Source organism: Helianthus annuus, chromosome 9 (assembly GCF_002127325.2).
Source record: "Helianthus annuus cultivar XRQ/B chromosome 9, HanXRQr2.0-SUNRISE, whole genome shotgun sequence".
Lineage (NCBI taxonomy): Eukaryota > Viridiplantae > Streptophyta > Magnoliopsida > Asterales > Asteraceae > Helianthus > Helianthus annuus.
This window is the reverse complement of record NC_035441.2, coordinates 154,830,955-154,841,280: the sequence shown is the minus strand read 5'-3', so window position 1 is coordinate 154,841,280 and position 10,326 is coordinate 154,830,955. Positions and strand designations below refer to the sequence as shown.

General features: G+C 36.2%; 1 long non-coding RNA gene across 5 annotated transcripts; it reads left to right on the top strand.

Moving 5' to 3' along the window:
- The first annotated feature begins 6,680 nt into the window (after positions 1-6,680).
- On the top strand, positions 6,681-9,604 carry LOC110910012. Of its 5 annotated transcripts, none has more exons than XR_002575763.2 (9): positions 6,682-6,923; positions 7,560-7,899; positions 7,978-8,048; positions 8,217-8,368; positions 8,434-8,678; positions 8,758-8,836; positions 8,949-9,173; positions 9,239-9,332; positions 9,421-9,604. It is a non-coding gene; the product is annotated as an uncharacterized LOC110910012 (long non-coding RNA). The 5 variants fall into 5 exon arrangements; XR_002575762.2 differs by having other exon boundaries at positions 8,744-8,836; XR_002575764.2 differs by lacking the exon at positions 8,758-8,836.
- The last annotated feature ends 722 nt before the right edge of the window (positions 9,605-10,326 follow it).

Below are 10,326 nucleotides of genomic sequence, written 5' to 3'. Positions count from 1 at the left end.
AGTAATAGCATAGTTATTAATGGCGTTAGGCACACTCAAGGCGCATAGGTCTCGCCTGGGGCCTAGGCGCAAGACGCAAAAAAAGCACGGACCTGAGAAAAAAAAAAGCGTACAACAAAGAAAACAAAAAATATTTTTATATAATAGAAACTTAATACTATTCTTCAAATAAAATAAACTAAAGCTATTATATAACATTTAATATCGTCTATTTAGTACCAAAAGTTATAAAATGCTAGTTTATTAGTGTAGAAAAGTAGTTTCGTTTGATAAAAGTAGAAATCTAGCTAGAATCTTGCCAGAATTTAGAGAATTTGGCCGAAAACTCTCAAGAATCTAGGAATCTCGCCGGAATCTGCGCATGAATCATCATCTGGAGAATCAAAGCGCAACTCCCTTGACTTAAGGCGCAATTGCCTCACCTCGCTAGAAAATTGGACCTAGACGCAAGAGGCGATGACTTTTAATAACCATGAGTATAATAGTAATAAAGCATATCTTATTACCCTTTCATATTGTTTCTTTATTACTTTAAGTACTAATATGTAATTCTTAAGTCTTTATTATTAACAATATAATATTTTCTTTATTCTGCGTATAATACATGGGTTTCAAAACTAGTTATATTTTATATTATTACTCGTTTTATACATTATAAGTAACTTCTAATATTAGCCGCGTGTAATAAACGAGTTCCTAAACTAGTTATATTTTATATTAGTACTCATTTTATACATTACAAGTAACTTTTAATATTGGTATTCATAATTAGAGGTGTACAAAATAACCGGTTCCATACACGACCTGGCGTACCTGACCCGGAATCGGTTCCGGTTCCTACCCGGTAGTAGGAGGCATTGGTCCCTACCCTTTTATAACCTATTGGTCCCGATTCCACATTTTATTAAGAATTGGGTACTACCCGGTTTCTACTCGACCTGGATTTACCCGGGTAATAACCGTCCACATGTAAAAAAATTGAAACCGATTCCTAACATTTAAAACAATTTTTTGACCGTTGGAACCGGTTCTTGGTCATCTAAAATCATTAATATATAGTTTTGGGATGTATTGGTTGATTACCCAACTCGAAAACGCATAAACGAACCGAAAAAATGGCAAAAACAAACAACATACGAAAATGTCTCAAGCTTGGAGTGATGATGAGGAGTACATGTTGGGTCTAGCTTTTGTATACGTTAGAACCGACGACTTAAGAGAGGAGGGTGTAAGTAATTTTGGGAATGGATTTTGGTCTCGCGTTGAGAAGAGGTTTGACGAGGAAATGAGTTTTCAAACCGACCGTACAAGTAATGGTCTTAAAGCAAAGATCATAAGCATGTGCCAATCAATAGGAAGATTTCACAAAATTTACAGAAGAATGGATGAGTAGGAAGGCGCAAATGACGATCAGCAAGTTAGTTATTGAAGAATCAATGGCTGAGTATGAACGAATTAATGGAGAGCCGTTTACCAAGCTTGAAATTTAAATGCTTATAATAGATGTTAACTATGTTTAATATTAATGTTATTTTATTAAAATTGAACATTTAACAATAAACAGGAAACATTAAAACATTACATACTAAATATTAAATATTAAACATTACATACTAAGCTTAAATATTAAAACTTAACAATAAACTTAAACAAATAACACGTAAAATGGAAGTTAAACACTACCACTACTTTTGGCTGACAGATCCAGTCAACTCACCCTCTTTTTTTCACCGGGCAATGTTTGTCTGTAAGTTTTTAAGAGTTGGGTTTTCCATGGCTTTCAAAAACTTCTCACAATATTTGCACCGAGCCATCTCAGTGTTGTACGACATTAGAAACAAGTTGTGGTGCTTCCAAACCTTGGGCTTTCGTTTGGTTTCAAGCACCAAACAACATTTTTATTATTTGCCATCGTTGGAGTCTTGGATATATAAAAAACTTGAGTGGTTTTGTGTTTTAGAGAGTTAGAGAAGTTGTGTGGTTAAAATTAAACATTATAGGCCTATTTATAATAATTTAGAGGGTTACAATGGTAAATAACCTCTTCCAAACGGCTATATTACTGTTAGGAACTGGTTTCTATCGGTAAGAATTTAAATTTTTATTAGTTATGTTCTAATTTCCTCAATATTCATTTTTATTAGTTACATACTCAACCACCATTCCAGGTTTAGCTAAGTGGTAGAGTGTCTTGTCTCTTGGAGAAAAGACCAGGGTTCAAATCCTGGCACGAGGTATAATTAGTATTTATTGGTGTAGTTTAGGATACGCCTCGCTTGCGGTGAGTACATATAATGTATATATGTGTAGGTCATCGGGGGCAAAAGTGAAATTGTCCTAATTTTAACGTTATTTTACTAATTTTGTGAATATAATGTTAAAAGCGGCGGACGATTAATCATACATCATGTGGTGGCGTTTATAGCCGAAAGATAAAAGGGTACATGCAAGAATCGGCATTTGTCCCGATTGTTGAGTGTTATCCTTATGTGCAATGCTTGATGCAAAACTACTATCGAGTCGGGGGTCTCATTGGAAGCAACCTTTCTAATTCTACAGGGTAGAGGTAAGGTTGTCTACATCTTACCCTCCTCAGACCCTACCTTAGCTTTGCTATTGATAGAATTTACTGCGTATGATGATGATCTAATTTAGGAATGTGAATAATGTAATCTTTGTCATTAAAAAAAGTTACATAATCCCGACTCAAGATTGAGGAAAGAAACTCATAGAAGAATAGAAGATAATAATGTGGCAGCTTGTTAAATTTGCTGGTAAATAACAAGCAATCTGGCAACTGTTAGAAATAATTGGATCGATTACATAAATAGCAATCGATATTTTGTGAAAAACTCCTCACATCTCTTTTATGAAGGTCTTTGTATTATGAGAGTATGAGATCCGGGGTCAATGAAGCCCTCCGTGTTGCGTTAAAAAACTATGGTACTAGCAGTGCCGTAAAAGATAAAGGGTGAAAGCTTCTACATTCTTCAAGTTCCCCGTATTCCTGAAACTACTGGCGAACATTGGCGCCAACATAAGCGATCTAATGCAATACTTTGAACCGGCACGAAAGAAGAACATTATTGTTGTGCTATTGGGTGTCTTACCCTCCCAAAGTGAATCATGCTCAACATAAGGGAAGATGCATTGTCCAAGTATGCGAGCAGGTATGGAACAACGAGCATGCACGAGGACGTGCATAAAATGGTGGTGGGAGAGTGTCACGGGCCAAATATTCGAAGGTCGTTATGCTATGGGTTATGCTTGAACGCTTGGATTCACCGGCTAGTCCGGGACTTTATCAGGGACAGTCACTAGTACAAAACCAATTTTTTGGTGGTGTAAATTTCATGTTTTTGGTGCTATCTTATAATAGAAAGCACCAAATAACAAAACACACCACTTAAAACAAGTTATACACCACCAAAAAATAATTATTTGAGGCTTACAAGTTATACATTACCAAAAATTAATTATTTAAGGCTAAGGTTGCTAATAGCACCAAAATACACAATAAAATTGATTTTTTAGACGTAAATACAAAATAAAGTTGATTTTTTGAGGCTTAAACTTTTAAATAGCACCAAAACACCAAAATAATTATTTTTAGGGTAAATTACTTTTTGAGTCCCTGTGTTTTATGGGTTTTAACTAGTTGACTCCAAAAGAAAAAAGTTTAACGACCTGAGTCCCCATAAGCATTTTCTTTAACCATTTGAGTCCAAATTTCTAACACTATTAGAATTTTTTGGTTAAGTATTGTTAAATGACCAAAATACCCTTATAGTTAAAAATATAAAGTATTCGTAGATATATCTCTCTCTCTTATATATATCCCCAGATCCTATCAATCATTCAAATTCATCACAATCGACTCAAATTTATCATAAATCCGACATCTACAACAGCCATAATGGTGTTGTTTCACTGTCCGTCAACAACTCTCGCATCTAGATTGAGACCGAACTACAACGGACAACGAACTGGAGAGCATGATCAACTATGTGGATGCTAACGGTGACGAATTCATTGATCTGCAGAAGTTTATTGAGATGACTCAAAGACAAAATGATATCCTACCGCGTTCTGGTGTTAATCTCCTGCTCGTCCCACCGGAACCACCTCAAAATTCGAAATCGCCGCCGACATTAACTCCTAAAACTACCCTAAGACAGCTTCGATCGAGGACCACCACATAACATTGTTGGGATTGAACCCTAACAGAGGAACAGATAATGTAAAGCCAAAACCGGATCACATCAGTGGACTATCAATAAGCAGCAGTTTACTCTCTGCTTTCCCCTTGACAGTGATATTCTAACAGCTGATGAATCTTAAGTGCTGCTCACTACAACAACTGATGAAACTAAACACTGATGATACTCTTAAAGATTGCTGAAGGGAAACACTGAGCTCTATCTACTGCTGTCTCATAAGTACTGCTGAAGATCCAAGCACTGCTCATTCAAAGACTGATCACCTTTTGAAGAAAGCACTGATGATTCAAGTAACCAGTGCTTAGACTACAACAGTGGAACGTGAACAGTGTTAGACTTGTTTTGTATTGTATTATTAATAAGTTGTTAGACATCAGTAATTTTGTATAGATAAGTGTTTATAGTTTGTCAGGTCGTTAGATGTCACTATCATGGTGACGTCAGCTGAGGTACATCAGTAGTTTGGTTTGCCTATAAATATGACAGTACTCTGTACTGTTATATTTGATTGTTTTGAGTGAGTTTCTTCTCCTCAATTCATCCTTTCATCTTGTGCAACCAACCCTAGAGTATCTGGCTGAGGGGGAGCTTAGTTTATGTAAACATGCTGTAATCATTTGCTTTATATTTTCAATCTTTTGACTCAATGAAAAGCACTTGTTTATCAAACTACTTTCTTCCTTGATTGTGTTTATACAATTTGTATCCATTTCTGCTGCACTTTACATTGTTACATATTCATTGATCTGTCAAGTTCATACAAACAAACACAATCATGAGAGCCTCAGATCCTAACAAACATCATCACCATCAGAGTCTCCAGCTTGAAACGGCAAGCCGGGCACAAGCCATCCCCCACAACCACCCCCACCAAACCTTCAACCCGTTGTGGCCAGAAGCACTGAAGCGTGCCGGAAATTTCACAACCTTAAAATACACTTATTGAGTTATTTCACAACAAAACCCTTCCTCCTCACACAAACAACAACAATGGCGTCCACAATCTCCCGCCGACTTGCATCCAAGAATCTGCACCCATTTTCAACCATAGCCTCACACTCCAATCTTTAACCCCAAAATTCTTCTCAACCTCCATTCCTCAACCCGATCCAGACCAAACCCACAAGCCCAATAACAATCCAAATAAAACCCTTGAAGATTTCCAGCATCAAGAAATCATAAGACCCATAGTCGAACGAGATGATTTGGCGCTTGCGAATGAGACCCACCAAGTGCTCGATGATATGTCTAAGAGAGTTTTCATTGTTATTAAGAGTTTGGCTCTGTTGGGTCTGTTTCAACTGGGATCCGATCTCATTTTACGGCAATCATGTGTGGAATCAGTTCGACTCGCCGGAAACATCATACTCCCGACCATCTTCTTCTGATCCTAGGGTGGTGGTGGTGTGGTGGTGCGACGGTGATGGTGGCCCGTTAGGGTGGTGATGGTGGTAGAGTTAGGGTGGTGACGGCGATGTTATGGTGGTGGTGGTGGTGGTGGTGGCGGCGTTAGGATGGTGATGGTGATGGTGGCTGCGTTAGGATAGTGGTGGTGTGGTTGAGAGAGAAGGGGGGAGACATGAAGAAGAGTGATACAGAGTAATCGTGAGTGTGTGGGGATTTATGTATTATCAACAATTAATAATAATAATAATAATAATAATATGCAGGGGCATTTTAGTCGTTTAATTAAAAGCTAACAGAAAATTCAAAAAAAGTTAGAAGTTTGGACTCAAATGGTTAAGAAAAGTGGTTATAGGGGCTCAGATCGTTAAACTTTTGTAATAATTTTATGAGCTTTAATGATATCACAGTCATAGAGTTTCATTTGGTGAAAAATGGTTTTAGTGCTTAATGTTTATAGGCTGTGTTGATGACTGTATGTATATTTATCATTGATCATCCACCTTTCACCACCAGAAATTGGCTTATATACTTGAAGTGGTCGCCAGAATAACGGGGTAGCGGCAATTAGAGTGAAGGGTGGGGTACAGTGGAGATGGTGGTGGTAGTGGTGGTAGTGAAGAATTATCAAGAAGATGTGTGTTTGGATTGAAGATGAATCCGAACATGAGGAAGAAGAGATGTGTTTGGATTGAAGGTGGCTATTGATTTAAAGTTTATTTTTAATGGTAAGGGTATTTAGGTCATTTCACACCCACTTAACTGAAAATATTAACCTCCATCCGCGCCAGGGACCATTCGGGAACGAAATTGAAAAAGTTGAGGACTATAGCTGTAATTTTAGAAAGTTATGGACTAAAGGTGAAAAAAGGCCAAACCACCGGGACTATCGAAGCATTTAACTATAATAATAATAATAATAATGGTAATAATAATAATAATAATAATAATAATAATGGTAATAATAATAATAAAAAAATATTAATAATAACCCCAAAAAAATTTCACATTCCCTCCCAATTCGAATCTACCCGCTCACTATCTCTTGTCCTCAAAAGTTTCAATTTCCCACCCAATCCCAATTCCATACCCTATCTACCCACCTAGTCACTTTCTCTCTCAAATCTGTTTTCACAACATGAGACAACGAGAAGCCGTCCTTGGTGCTTGTGATGTTCGACGTTCTAAGCCGATTCTGATCCTAATTTCACCGGAATTCGCCACCACCGTCACCATGTATAGCTTTGACGTCTGTACCACCGGACCACCCTTCTCCTCCTCGTTTTGATCCCACCCAAAGTAACTCCTCTTTCTCCATTTAGGGTTTTTTATTTGAAGTTGATGTTATTTTTTACTTACTTTATGCTAGATTGTTTGTCATGTATGCGATTGATGATCCATCTAGTAATTGATTTTTGGGGAACATCTTTGATAGGGTTATTATTTAAATACTTGCTTATCCAATGTTAGGAGGATGTTGTTTTGTTAGGGTTATTATTTAAATCACTACTCCTTGATGCTTCGTACTAAGAAATCAAGCTCTTATAAATATCTTTTAAAAGTTAATCTACTAGAACCGGTTAAGAACAATGAGTCGATGAATCAACTCAAGACTCCAACAAGTATCAAAATAAGTTATGTTTAGATTTGGTCTTTTTTCATGTAACTGAAAGAAGTATGGTAAAGAAGGTTTTTTTTTTTGAAGGTGTATGGTAAAGAAGGTAAGCTATTAAAAAGAAAAAACTATTGTCATTTTATTAGTATCACTCAGACCTTTTTTTCTTAAGTATAAATTATCTTAATTCGAGTATTCTCACTTCTATTTTTTCTTATAAATTAAAAATTAAGTGATTTAGTTAGAACATATATGAAACTTATTTGTTATGAATGACAAAAAAATAGAACTTAACTTAAGTGCTTATTTGGATTTTTCAGTTTTTATCTTAGTAACCAAGAAGAATAGACGTGCAACCATGGTATAGGAAAAAAGCTTCTCTTTGATAGCGGTCATAGGGGAGTTTAGAAAGGATCTGCACGTAGATAGAGACTGAAACCAGTTCGGAGGTAGAGGCGGATGTAGCCAAGTGGATCAATGCAGTGGATTGTGAATCTACCTTGCACGGATTTAATCCAGCTATTTTGTTTTTACATTTAGACTTGCTGCTGATGCTTTAAAATGCACCAACACCATTCTTTCTTGCAATCGTTAGATGTACACATAACAGCTCGCCATCCATCTTCCTTCCCGAAACTGGAATTACCAACCCTTCTGCAGGTAATTAGTATGAAAAAAAACTAGTTTGTTTTTGTAATAAAACTAGTAGCTTCTAATTGTTATATAATCAATTTTCAGTCAGCAGCGCTTGTCTTAGTTGGGCTTCTATACGAAGGATCTGCGCACCCCTAACAATGAATAATTTTCTGGTAGATGTTGTTCCTACTTGTAGAATCTGAGAAATTATTCTAAAATGTAGCATTTTTTAAGTTAGCCCTGAAGTTTCACGGATCCTTGACAGTAGTTCATATTTTGCATATCGAATGAAAATGATGCAGTTTCCTTTGAGAACTTATAACACTAATAAACTTTTTCAGGGTGAGATTAGTCGTAAAAGTGGAGGTGATAATGTACTTGAAAGAGAGGGATACGTTCTATCTGCTGGATAGAAATAGATTGAAGCATTTTTAAAGTTAGCCCTGAAGTTTCACTGATTGAAGCATAGAAATAGAATCGCGTCGCCTACTAGGTAATATCATTAATTATATTAGTGTATCATGTTATGAATTGTGATAATTGTTGTTTTGATTACAGGTGTGTTAAAAGTCTTGATGCAAGTGCAGCCGGAGTTAGCCATGACAGTGGATGTATCGAAAACCACGATGTTGCACACCGCGGCTGTGCAAGGGAACATCGATGTTATGAACTACTTGAAGAATATAGAGACTAGTTTGGTGTGCGAGAAGTAATGGGAAGACTGCTTTGCATTCGACTTCGAGGAATGGGCTTTATCATGTGGTGAAGGCGCTTTTGGAGAAGGCGCCAGAGATATCTGCAAGGTTAATAATTTTTAACAGAAATTATGTTCTGTATACTTTCGATTTTGAATTTTACCGAAAACTAGGTAAATTATTGAAGATATTTGGCTGGAGTTGGGAAGTTACTGGCTTTTTCAGTTCTTTGGCAGCCATGTCGATAGGGTCGGGATGTATTTTAAGTAGGTTTTTGTGCATTTCATTTATTTCTTTTAAAATATGTATGGAAATGCAATACTTCATATCATCCCTAAAAACATTCCTTTCTCGCTGACCGCTTTTTTTTCCGGTTAGGTGACGCATCAAACTGATAAGCAGCTCGGAGGCCGCTACCGGTGGTTCTATAATTTTTATTTTTGTAGTAAACATTGGTCTCTTATTGTTTTGCCCGGACTTCAAATTCGGCTATATTGTTGATTCTATAAATGAAGGGAAGACCCATAAAACTTACAAGCTCGTCAAGATGATAAGATGATTGAAGAAGATTTTGAGGTTAATTTTAAGTGGCACATGGCACAGGTATGTGAATACTTTATTTGTTTAAAATAGTCTAGTCAATGTAATTCATTGTGAATATGATGCAGTGCACAACAGAAAGGCAGTTGGGAATGTGGGTATATGGTAATCAAACATATGAAAGAGTTTATCGACTCTATACAACATGATTTGGTTAACCAAGTGAGTTTTCGTAAATATTCATAAACTTTGTTTGTTGCATTAAATTATATATATTTGAAATCTAACTTTTGTATTTATTTGTTTTTAGCTTTGGAATGAAGAAGGGTATTTTGAAGAATCTCAAATTGAGACTATAGTGGTAGATTTATTGTCGGGATTTATTAAAAAGATGTTTTGATCTTGTAAGCATTAGTTTGTGTTTTATACGTTTGTAATTCCGAATACCTGAACGAGTTGTTGGGTTGTTTAATACTAGTTAACTTTTGTCGTGAGCAGGTGCATTTGTGTGTAATTGGAATTATATTGGAAAATATTACTAAAAATTCTGGAATTTTGCAAAAATAATAAAAATTTATATTTTTTTCTTGTCTTATTTTTTGGTGCTATGGAGATTTGTTTTTCGGTGCTACGTAGATTTGTTATTATTTGATTAATTTTTTGGTGGTGTGTTTATGGATTTAATGGTCCAGTGACTTGTTTTTTATCATTGATTTTTTGGTGGTGTGTTTGAAGATTTATTGGTGGTGGGACTTGTGTTTCATCATTGTTTTTTTTGGTGGTGTGTTTGGAGATTTAATAGTGCTATTATTGAACAGCACCAACAAATCCCATTATTTGGTGGTATATTTGTTGGTGCTCTATGGTACAACGCCGCTCTCCTGATGAGCCCTAGGCATGACGAAACCAGTGACCCACACAAAAAGCTAGACGAATTGGCTTATCATCCCAGGAAAATAGGGACGCCACACGGGAATCGAAAGGTAACCCCGTGACATTAACTTATCTAACCAAATATAAACTTCTAACAATAAGGAAACATATGACAACTCAAATTGTTTCCTAATAAACTTAACAGTTATCTAGAACAATATCAAACCTTCATCCTATTCAGTTGAGTTCAACAATAGGTGTATCTAAATGCACTTCCCTTTTTTTCCATTCTTTACTGCTTGCACACCCCCTCCCATAGTCACCTAATTCGCTGGGAATCACG